Source organism: Littorina saxatilis, linkage group LG16 (assembly GCF_037325665.1).
Source record: "Littorina saxatilis isolate snail1 linkage group LG16, US_GU_Lsax_2.0, whole genome shotgun sequence".
Classification (NCBI taxonomy): Eukaryota; Metazoa; Mollusca; class Gastropoda; order Littorinimorpha; family Littorinidae; genus Littorina; species Littorina saxatilis.
Window position 1 is genome coordinate 36,675,385 of NC_090260.1, and position 12,431 is coordinate 36,687,815.

Sequence of the window (12,431 nt, forward strand, 5' to 3'; positions counted from 1 at the left end):
AGATACCGAAAAGGTCTATTACAAACCGTTCCTTGTGTTTTTATTTTGAGATAGTTTTGTATTTTTAGTCACTGCAGCGAAGGGACATCACTCCCGCCACCTTATCTGTATAGATCTTCTTCTGCTTGTTGCCGCAACACGTGTAGACCAGTCCAAATCGTCCAAATGTAGTGGTCATCTGCAGAGACGCCGCCGTGCCGTACAGCTTATCCTGGATGGGAGTCGGGATTCGCTTTTTTTGCACTGCCATTGATGCCAAGAACGGAGCAGCCAGGGTCATTTCAATTTTCATCCAGGAATGGCACAAGCGAGCCAAACCGGCCGATGGTCTTTCGACTCCATGGAGACAGCTGGTGAAGGTAATACTATTTTTATTCCTACATTCGTGTTGACGACAGAGTGCAACGTTTCTAAAATATGATCGGTGCTAACAGAGCAGCAGGAATATACGTGCCCTTGATGACTTGGTCACTTTCGGTTTCACGGTACCAGTAAAGTCGATCGAACCCCCCCCCCCCCCCCCCCCCCTTCCTTTTAGGACCTAAACAAATCTGAAAAAATCAGGTCTTGAAAGGAAGAAGTCTTGAGATGAGAGTAAATATAGAGAGGTTGTGGACAGACAAATCTGAGAAAACAGGGTCTTAAAAGGGAGGGAGTCTTTAATCAGGGGATATTAAAAGTGTTGTTCCACTGTACTACCAAAAAGAGGGGATACTGTTTGATGTTACTGTAAAGACTTACAGTAACACTGTTCTCTCCGATTGCCAGTGTTTGTACTTTGAAACAGATTGTATGACCGGCACGGTTGGCCTTGTGGTAAGGCGCCCGCCCCGTGATCGGGAGGTCGTGGGTTCGAACCCCGGCCGGGTCATACCTAAGACTTTAAAATTGGCAATCTAGTGGCTGCTCCGCCTGGCGTCTGGCATCATGGGGTTAGTGCTAGGACTGGTTGGTCCGGTGTCAGAATAATGTGACTGGGTGAGACACGAAGCCTGTGCTGCGACTTCTGTCTTGTGTGTGGCGCACGTTAAATGTCAAAGCAGCACCGCCCTGATTGGCCCTTCGTGGTCGACTGGGCGTTAAGCAAACAAACAAACAGATTGTATCCTGAAATTTAGCACTCCATGTGTTAACATTTCCACTTCCAGGTCTGTAGTGTGCAAACGTGTTGTCACTGTTACAGCTGAAATGAACTAACAAGAATACTAGTCTGATGTACATAAAATATGGGAGAGGTTTGGGGTCGGGGGTGGATGGCAAGCATAACATTGATAAATGACTATAGTTTTGCAGTGGTTTGCTCTCTTGTACTATGAGTGTTAACAGCAATTGTTTATAATTTATTACTCAACTTACTGTAAGGACTATTACTATTAGCTTTTCTCAGCAACTGCAAACAATTGTGACTTAATTGCAAGAGCGCTTCATTAAACATTGGGACACTTCTTTTGGTTTTTTTAATGGCTATAGTGTAGAAACTAGAAATGCTGAGATACATTAATGTAGTCATGAACAACAGCAACAACAAAAACAAGAACATGTTTTGAATTCTGATAGCTAATGAAACTGACAGCTTGATTAGAATTATGTAGTTTTTGCAATTGCTGACTGAGTTGCATCCTTTGGTTTTACCTTGCATTGATTATCACCTTTGCTGACAATTGACTCATTGAGTGCAGTATTGAGTAACGTATAGTTATTTTATTTCAAGTTAACTTCTGGCTCTGCATGGTGTTAATCCTACTCAAACTTAGTCAAAGTAAGGTATCATTATTTATGAATAATGTGAAGTTGAAGATACAAATTAATGAGAAAGTTTGTGTATTTTTCTGTACACTCTTGCTATTTACTGTTTCAGTGCTGAACCATTTGCTTGAATGCTTGATCAGATGATGACAGAGTGACACCTGGTGGTACCCAATAAAACTGCCTTTGCTGCTATAACTACAAGAAATTTCTACAATTCAGAACAGTAAGTGCATGAGGTTCCATTTTAAGCTGTCAAGAGTAAATCTCAGGAATAGATTAGAAGATTTAGTTATGTCACACATGTCTTGCTTTCTTGACTTTTCTCACACTCTCTTGTCAGACTCAGAGAGTGCATGATTGTACATTTTTTTTACAGTAATTTTTTATGTTCCTAATTGGAAAACAAATGTGTCATAATCTTAGTGTTTAGGATAACTATATGGCAGAGAGAATCATGGAAATGATTGGGCGATGGGGGTGTGTCGCTGGTGTGCAAGAGGGTGGGTGGGTGTGGAGAGAGTAGTGATGGTAGTCAACTACTAACTAAAAGATTACTGATTGCATACATTTAGTGTTTATTGATTTGGAGGGTGGGGGAGGAAGGCAAGCAGTATTATTACATGTGTATGGGTATACTAGTTGTGCATGTTCCAAATGGGGGTGGAGGTTGGCATGGCAAGCAATAGCTCAGTCGGTATAGTGGCCTTGAAACCGGTTGTGGGGATTTATTTCTCAGAATTGACGTTGTGCAGACTCTGCTTGGTTTCTGAATAGCTTATTAAGCCTGTGACTGTGTGCATACATAAAGATCTCAAGTTCACAGTTTCAGGGCTTGGAATTAATGGAAACATCAACACACATGTAGGAAAAACTCAAAAAAAGGAGGGGGGGGGGGGGAGTTTGGTCCCACGGTAGTGTTTGAATGAAAGCAATCTTACTTTTTAAGAGGGTAATGTTGCAGGACTATGATTCTTACATTGGTAGTTGACTAGTGTAGTTGTGGTTTTGTACTAGTGAGGAATGTCATCTATGTCATGTGATTTCTTGCTTCTTCTTTTTGTGTGTGCAGCTAAAGATGTTGGACCTTGCCTACAGCCTAGTTTTGCATAGATCTCCAACACCGTGGCTTTACTCTGAGACACCACAGAAAACACAGCCTTTTCTGCTGCTGAAAGGTAAACATTAGGTTAAATTTGTGTTTGTTTTGATTTGTATGTTTTCCTTTTGTAGTCTATGGCAGGAGATTTGTGCAGGTGTACAAATGGTAGAGGTGTCAGAGGAAATGTCCACTTGTTACTTGTCTCTATATCAGTATATATGTATCACAAATACGCATCAAATGTACTGATAGAGACCACATGGACAATTTCAAGCACTTTTCTGCCAGGGGTAGGGTCAGCTATGTAAGAATCATGTCTTACTCTGTTCATGCAAAAATAAGGTTCTGCATTTGAATGAGTTTGAATCAGGCACCTGTGTTTTTGCTCTTGTTTGTGCCCTCTTGTGAACTGTTAACTTATGAACAACCACCCCAGCAAGCAACTCTTTACTGTTCTGAGCACAACAGAAGGGCGCATGGTCTGGGCATATGGATGGTAAACACATCTCATGCACAAGTACAGGCCTGAAAGTGGCGAGTATTTTCAATTACTCGCCATGGCGAGTAAAAATCATGTAAATGGTGAGTAGAAATGTTAATCTACTCGCCACATGCGAGTAAAGTTGATAAAACAAATGGTTGTTTTGACGAGTAAAGTTTCAGTAAATTATGAGAAGTACATGTACTAGCAGTGCTTCATTTTGTGGACTTTCAGTGCTGAAGTATGATTGTGTGGATTGATCATTTTGTATTCTGTTATTCAGATTGCCACTTGCTTTCTTTTACATATATTTACAAGATGGTGGCTGATTTGTGTGTGTTGCAGAACACAGGTCCATGAATAAAAGAACCCAGCTGGTATTCTTCATTCATGGAAAATGAAAGGAAATTTATCAGCCAGGATTCGCCACTCACTCTGCTAAGGGGGAACCCCGGTCAGTCCTACAGTGGATGAACAGCTTGGTCCTTGGAGGGAAAGGTAACTACTGCAGCACTTTAGAAGGGGTCTATGTCGACCAACAGTGGCTGTATTCCCTGTATGTTAATTTCCTGTACATATACAGGGAATATACTTCCGTTAGACGCCATGGAGTTACTTCAAGCTTACGAAAGTGAAAGTGATTCAATGGACGAGAGTACCAGCGAGGAAAACATAATACCAGGCTGTTGGGGGTGGGGGTGCAGATGTTTCTTTAACTAAATCCGTTTTGATAAACGGTCGAAGCATGTTTTGCTTGACTGGATGCCGCATGCGAATTCAGGATTTTAAATAGATTCTCCTATCTAACCGCAGTCACGCGCTTGGCGCAAGATTGTACGATATTATACTTCTTTACAGAAAATCCAACTGTATTCCCGGTACACAGGGAAAACACCTATGGCTATGGGGAATACACCTTCTTTTGGTCGACATAGACCCCTTCAACCTTACAATATGTGAATGTGTAGAATATTATGCTTTTGCTTAAAGCTTGTTACATATGACTAAGACAGAAATGTTAATCATTCCCTTGGTGCAAATCATAAAAAGAACAATAGCGATCTGATGTACTGTGGATCAATCGAGGAAAAGGTGTGTATGACCTAGAAGAAACTGGTTTTGAAAGTGCTGAGGATGGATGGAACATTGATGCAATATCATTTACTACATTGAACCTGGGTTTCAAACTGAAGTGCTTTTTTATGCTTCTTGTTATATATATGGTCTCGATTGACTCCTGTGTTCAAGAGACTGTAAACAACCATAAACAATCTTGTGTTGTTATGTGGTGGTGGTTTTGCTGTTGTCTAGCATCTACCCGTAATTGGCTTTATCAAATGCACCAGAAACGAGCATGAGTTTGTCGGATTAGTGAACTGTTTGAAAAACTTTAATGTATTTGTGGTTGACAGGTTGTTATTATTTCTATATTGTGTTCTTCTTTTTCTCAGGTGGGCTGTCTTCTGAAACATATGAATCGGGAGCGTCACATCTTTCTTCCTGAGACATCCCCTCTTGAAAATGGTGTGGCGTTTAGCTGAATGGAAACGTGGCAGTGTCCTGTTTTTCATAGCTTCGATGCGCGAAGTTGGGGATTTCAGCAGAGAATTTATTGATTGATTAATTAATTAGTTATTTAAGCTCACCTCACTCCTTAGTGTTATTTTGGGGGATGGGGGGGGGGGGGGGGGTGGTGTTGGCCTGGATCTTGTTAGTGAACTTTCTTTCTGGCAACTCGCATCAGAAATTCCAGGTTTGCTTTCAAGGCAATAGACGGTTTTTGAAAATAATTCTGTTAGGATTATCAGCAGTCCGGAGGTGTAAAAATCCCTGTACTGCAGTCAGGTTTTTCAAAACATCTCGAGCACGCTCTACGCCTCTGACGGGCTGTATCCCACAATCGGGACAAACGACCAACTTGGATGTGTATGCCATGCGCACAATATGATACCCCTTGCCTTTAAAAATCAGCGGTCACGAGTTCATCAGAGTTCAGAATTTGTTGTGTAAAAGATAGCCGCTGTCAGCTAGCCATTCGTGGCTCAGGTGATTATATTTAATACAAATTTAAAAAAAGGTTTCTTATGTAGCGCACGCCGCACAGCATACACATCACAGTCAGTCGCTTGTCCTGATCGCAGGATAGCGTGAAACATGCTCCGGGAGACTGCCAATAATCCTTACATAGTTATTTAAAGAAATTGTGTATTGGTACAGCATGTTATGCATGTACTAAGATAGCTATTTGTAAATATTTGGTAGATATTTATGGTGGTGTCCCGAATTGCTCCCTCCCAATTTGCCCCATCCCATATGGTCCCCAATTATTCTTGCATTTTGCTGTGAGTAACATAACGTGTGCAAAGGCATTTGTCTGAAGCGCATTTCCAAAAAGACCCCCCGCGGGTTAGGGGGAAGAATTTACCCGATGCTCCCCAGCATGTCGTAAGAGGCGACTAACGGATTCTGTTTCTCCTTTTACCCTTGTTAAGTGTTTCTTATATAGTCAATGTTTGTACAGATTTTAGTCAAGCAGTATGGAAGAAATGTTAAGTCCTTTGTACTGGAAACTTGCATTCTCCCAGTAAGGTAGTATATTGTACTACGTTGCAAGCCCCTGGAGCATTTTTTTTATTAGTGCTTTTGTGAACAAGAAACAATTAACAAGTGGCTCTATCCCATCTCCCCCCCTTTCCCTGTCGCGATATAACCTTCGTTAAACACCAATTAAAGAAAGAATTTCCAAAAAGCATAGTTACCATTTGTTTTTTTAAATCTGAATCCGTGACTGTTGTTCTTGAATACTCTTTCGTTTAGGTTTCCAAAAATGCTGATATAAAGGGGAAGGATAGTTGAAACTGTAACCGTTTACATTTTGCTCCCAGATTTGCAGTTGTTGTTTTTACTAGGAGTTTGGACGGGCTCGGTGTTCTTGTGGATAAGACATCGGCCTCCTATTCAGAAGGTCATGAGTCAAAATCGCGGCCGCCTGGTAGGTTAAAGGTGGAGAATTTTCTGATCTCCAAGGTCATTGCTTATGTGCAGACCTGCTAGTGCCTTATCCTCCTTCGTGTGTACACGCAATCACAAGACCAAGTGCGCACGGAAAAGATCCTGTAACCCATGTCAGAGTTTGGTGGGTTATAGAAACACAAAAATACCCTGCATGCTTCCCCCGAAAGCGGCGTATGGCTGCCTGAATGGTGGGGTAAAAACGGTCATACACGTAAAAATCCACTCGTGCAAATTTGTGAGTGAACGTGGGAGTTTCAGCCCATGAGCGAAGAAGAAGAAGAACTATGAGTTTTACTCTTTTAAAAAAATTATTTTCAAATTCGAAGATTGCCACAACAGTAGTCTATCTCATCCGACTTGAACCCTTCAGACTCCCTGTACATGTACAGTGGTCGCCGGATAATATGACCACTTTGGGACCGGGATAAAATGGTCATAATAAGCGGCTGGTCATATTAACCGATGTTAGAGAAAACGACTTTAAAAAAATCGCAAAACGAAACATTGTTTTTGTAATTAATAATTGTAAGAAAATGTAACTTGTTGGCAACAAACACAAAATTAAATATGTGTACTGTACATTGTAGCCATTATAGATGACGTCCGTTGAAAAGAAATTGAAATGGAATGAAAAGTAAATGGAAGAAACGGCATATACACGTCCAAATGTTCACTTAGGGCCTGGAAAAAATCACGGATGTTGGTCTGTGTGTTGGTGCTAGACCAGAGGAGATCCTTCACTTCATTGTCAAAGGTTCCAAACTTCTCCATGTTGTAGCCACGACTTTGAAGTCCAGACCTCAGTTTCTCCATGAGCGCTCTCATTTCAGGAGCTGTTGGGGGTGGGGGTGGGGGTTCCTCTTCGTCATCACTTTCAGGTTCTGTCTCGGTCTCGGTTTCATCCAATGACGTCCCTGGGCGCAATGATGTCACAATGTTCTGCATTATGGTTTCATTGTTCTCATCTGTGGGTTCGACGATAGATGCGCCGTCGTCAACCCCCACCCAACGATCAAATTCCTCTTGTGCCATGTCGAGAGATCACTGAACACTGATCACTGATCACTTTAGTTTCATTCACGAAAAAGAAAGAAAATATCGCACGCCTTTTTGCCTTTTTCAAAAAATCCTATGTTTTTTTTCCCCCCGAGTGATTTCAAACTGAAAAAGATGTGAACTTGTTGCCATTTTCTCGAAACAATGTGGCCATATTAAGCGGCGTTGTGGTCATATTAAGCGGCTTTTTCTAATACATAACAAAGAAGGACAATTCCGGACCGGGTAAAATTGGTCATAATACGCGGCTGGTCATATTAACCGCGGTCATATTAACCGGCGACCACTGTACTTGCAGTTTAAACTCATATTTTGTCTGAGAATAGTTTTCAAATGCAAAGTCCTTCAGAAAAACTGCGAGATAAAAAATCTGGAGTGCTAATATCGTGTTGGTGTATCGTGTCAGTGGCCGAGTGGTAACGCACTTGCGCTCGGAAGCGAGAGGTTGCGAGTTCGACCCTGGGTCAGGGCGTTAGCAATTTTCTGCCCCCTTTCCTAACCTAGGTGGTGGGTTCAAGTCTTTCGGATGAGACGAAAAACCGAGGTCCCTTCGTGTACACTACATTGGGGTGTGCACGTTAAAGATCCCACGATTGACAAAAGGGTCTTTCCTGGCAAAATTGTATAGGCATAGATAAATTTTCATAAAAATGTCCACCAAAATACCCGTGTGACTTGGAATAATAGGCCGTGAAAAGCAGGATATGCGCCGAAATGGCTGCGATCTGCTGGCCGATGTGAATGCGTGATGTATTGTGTAAAACAATATTACATCTCACACGGCATAAATAAATCCCTGTGCCTTGAATATGTGCGCGATATAAATTGCATAAAATAAAATTAAAATAAAATCCCCGAGCTTAGAACTGTACCCACAGAATACGCGCAATATAAGCCTCATATTGATTGGTATGTAAGAAATGTTAAAGTCCTTTGTACTGGAAACTTGCATTCTCCCAGTAAGGTAGTATATTGTACTACGTTGCAAGCCCCTGGAGCAATTTTTTGATTAGTGCTTTTGTGAACAAGAAACAATTAACAAGTGGCTCTATCCCATCCCCCATCCCCCCCCCCCCCCCCCCCCCCCCCTTTCCCCGTCGCGATATAACCTTGAACGGTTGAAAACGACGTTAAACACCAAATATAGAAAGAAAGAATAATCTTTGAACAGCATTTGGTTGGAAAATGAAAGTCTTCACAAAGCTATCTTCTTCTATTTGTGTGGGTTAATAAATAGGATTTAACATAACAATGTGGTACTGGTATGGGTTTTGTAAAGTGATTACTCAACTTCTGTGAATTGTACCTTCGTGGTGATCATGCTACACACTGGGTAATTCAAGCACAGAAAATAATATTTCTTAATAATTTGGCCTTATAAATGTACTCCGTGACTGTATTTGTATATGGTGAAAAAGAGAAGATATAAAATTTGTGAAATAGGACTTCGTATTTGGTTTTGTCATAATGAATTTGTTGTTTCTGTGTGTGTGTGTGTGTGTGTGTGTGTGTGTGTGTGTGTGTGTGTGTGTGTGTGTGTGTGTGTGTGTGTGTGAGCATGCATGCGTGCTTATGTGTGAGTGCACAATTGTGTGTGTGTATTAATCCAGCAGAAACAGCTTCTCTTCCATACATTTGAATCATTTATATTGATACCACATGGAGACTATTCTGAACACACAAGCGTGGTTTTCTCTCTACAGTGCTTTTCCTAAAGTTAAATATTGAATTTTGGAATTTAAAAGTTTTTGGCACACCACTTTAAGATAATGCTCAAGGAAAATAAATAGTCTTCTTTTTTCATTAACGCTTTTTCTCACAGTGATGTGTCAATATCTCAGACGCAAATCCAGAGTCATGCACCGTTTTATGCTTGGGAAGCGCACTATACTCACTTTGGTAACGGTCACTGTTAGAAACATGCATACCAATCAATCAATTAAGCGAAAATGAATGATAAGATTCGATTATGTTCTTCTTTTTGTGCACAGGCGGTTATATACAAACGTGCATAGTGTCAAGAAATCACACACACACACACACACACACACACACACACACACACACACACACACTGAAAGTATGAAGAAGCCCCTCCAACTTTTGGTTGAGTTTGACTGCATTACCTTGAGGAGACTGACGACACTTCACAATGGAAAAAATAATAACTTTTACATTTCAGTGATTTGTTTTAAGTACAAGTGAAAGTAGAAATAAATTAATGTGACACTATCCCGTAATCACATATCAGGGTCAACTATAATCAGTCCATTGGTTTACAAAACTTTATTCAATTTGTTATCATGACAGAAACAATGCATTGTTTTTTTAAGATAACTCAAGCATAAATGCTTATTTTAAGTCATCCTGGTATGTACATAACAAAGTTTAGCATGATGGCGGACTAGATACATTTACTCATTTCAGACAACGAAAACAAACAGACAAACCTGATGCGCAAGCAATCAAAAAATGGAGGGGGTGGTAGTACAGAACTTGGTGGGGGTAAAAACAAGAAACAAAAAGAAATGGGGTACGAGAGAACAGAATTCAGCATAAGGGGGAAAAAAAAGGACGACGAAGACTTGGAGCGCCAGAAATGTTGGAAGAATGGGTCACGTCACAATAATATTAAATGCACAGAAGACACACACGCAAAGTTAATACATTTTGTGATCGGCGAAAATGGCACTAAATTACATAACGATTGGGCCACAATCGATAAGTCGAAACAAGGACACAAAACACGAGAGAAATTACGAAGAACAATTGGTCAGGCAGCATTTGTCTCATGACAGTGTCAAATGAACATTATGAATAAAATGTAGAGGCTCATGTACGGAACATGCCTGGTTGTCTTAATAAATTCTTGTACAGTTATGAATATGGTCTGATTGACATTCCGGGAATATTGCGGGATGCCTTTCAATAATATTTCAATAAACTTATAATCAGTTATCAATTGACAATAATCGTACATCTCTACACGTACAAGGGTCAATGCAACAAATAGTGCTCAGCAGTCTCCCTTGGGTAACCGCACTCACATTTGGGGCATTCCTTGAGGTGCCGCTGACATAAATCAAAATTCAAATCACTCATACCAATACGCAGTCTGCAATTATGGACTTTTTCAAATCTATCTCCAAAATAATAATGACATGGTACTTTAAAATCAACGTTGATTGCAGTAAAGTAATTGACTGACAATTAGGGTTGTATGTGGGGTGCCTAAAATTTGAACTTTTCTTATTCCCGAATATTTTTTGTGGGCGCAGAAGCACGGGGCAAATGGTATTGTTTTTTTCTGGAGGGGGATCAGACAATATAAAACCAATTAGAGGCCGAGTTGCCTGACAGAAAGGCCAATTCTAGCCCCAGTCCATGCCGGTTACATGTAATTAGCTATGCACACATTTGAGATCGATACCCAACCTTACTGAGCATCAGTTCTTTGCGTTATTTTAATTTTCTTGTTTTTCTTTAAAATAAAAAAGGGAATGGTTTTATTGATGTCATTTTATTATGTCATTATCTAGTCAGCATAAATGACTTTTGTGGATACAGGAGAAAGTGTTAAAATGTGAAGATTTCAAGTGTGGTTTGTGGTCATCTGCTCAGTTGACCACTTAAAATGATGTTTCATTTGATGATACGTTTTGTTTGGTGTTCCCGCTTGAATGTGACAGTAAGTTGTACAATGTTACTCTGTGTGTGTGTGTGTGTGTGTGTCATGTGTGTGTGTGTGTGTGCCGTGTGTGTGTGTGTGTGTGTCATGTGTGTGTGTGTGTGTGTGTGTGTGTGCGTGCGTGAGTGTGTTTGTGTGTGTTGGTCATGGTGTGTGTGTGTTTGGTAACCGGCTTTGTACAGCGGGACCACCTTATTTTGTCATGTATTTTTATTCATTCTGGAGCTTTATTAAATAAACTGCCCATTTCAATCACAACTCTGGTCTGGTCTTATTGTCAGTGTTGCATAAATGATTGTATGTGAGCTTGTGAACATACAAAGAAAAAAGAAAGAAACATTCTGTGTCGAAATATCTTGACTAAAAATCAGGCGGAAGACTACACCTGTTGCATTTCCTATTATGCTCAGGCAATTATAACTGAGGGCGGAAGCGACAATGATTCGTTTTCCCCCCAGATAACATTAATTTGTAGAGACGGAAAAGGAACACGCACATTCTGGAACTGATTTGTGTAAATAACTGAGAGGGTGTTTTGTCTGTTTTGTGAAACGGTCCTCACACATTTGCAAAGTTCCACAGTTAGGCAGCTGAATTAAAGCATTACATAATGCATAGTGTAAACTCTAGGCCTACTTCAAGGTCTTATTACTTCAAGATGCATACACGTGCTGTTGTATCTGTTAGTGCTTGCCGGACACCAGTGCTGATTAAAATGGCTTAGATTGTTACTAATTTGAAACTACAGTATGTCCTTTTACGCGTTGTGGCAACTGAATTTTGTTGGTACCGATGATTTATACAAAGACTTTTATCACAGGTTTCTTCCATATCAAACATTTATACTTACCTTCAAGTTCGAGTTTACCTTTACTTTCACGAGGAGAGTCTGTGTGTGTGTGTGTGTGTGTGTGTGTGTGTGTGTGTGTGCACGCTTAAATATTCTTGATTTTTGAACATAAGCAGTTTATCTGTCATGGAGTTGTGTGTGTTTTCATGTCTGCGTGTTCTTTTCCCCCTCCTTCCTCCTCTCGGCAGTCCGGCTTCAGTCATTTTATTCCTCCCCTCAAAGCAGACAGCAGCATTGCGTTAATGTTCAGAACTTTGCCAGGTTTTTTGTTTGTTTGTTGTGCTTCTTTAATTTAGGTTTGTTGTTTGTTTAAAACACTCAAACATACGCACACATCCACACGCACACTTTTACTTTTTAAGTTATAATAAGTATTGCATTCAGCCACGGTTTTTTTTCTCAGTTGATATTCTGATTTTTGCCATTTTTTTGTGTAATTTGTTTTTGTTGTGCTTGTTTGATGTAGGTTTGGTGTTGTTTGTCGTTGTTTGTT

At 40.4% G+C, this 12,431-nt stretch overlaps 1 long non-coding RNA gene across 1 annotated transcript; it reads left to right on the plus strand.

Moving 5' to 3' along the window:
- Window positions 1-6,081, plus strand: LOC138950981 (uncharacterized). Its single transcript, XR_011450902.1, has 5 exons — window positions 1-359; window positions 1,859-1,972; window positions 2,819-2,924; window positions 3,675-3,827; window positions 4,781-6,081. It is a non-coding gene; the product is annotated as an uncharacterized lncRNA (long non-coding RNA).
- Window positions 6,082-12,431: the final 6,350 nt, after the last annotated feature.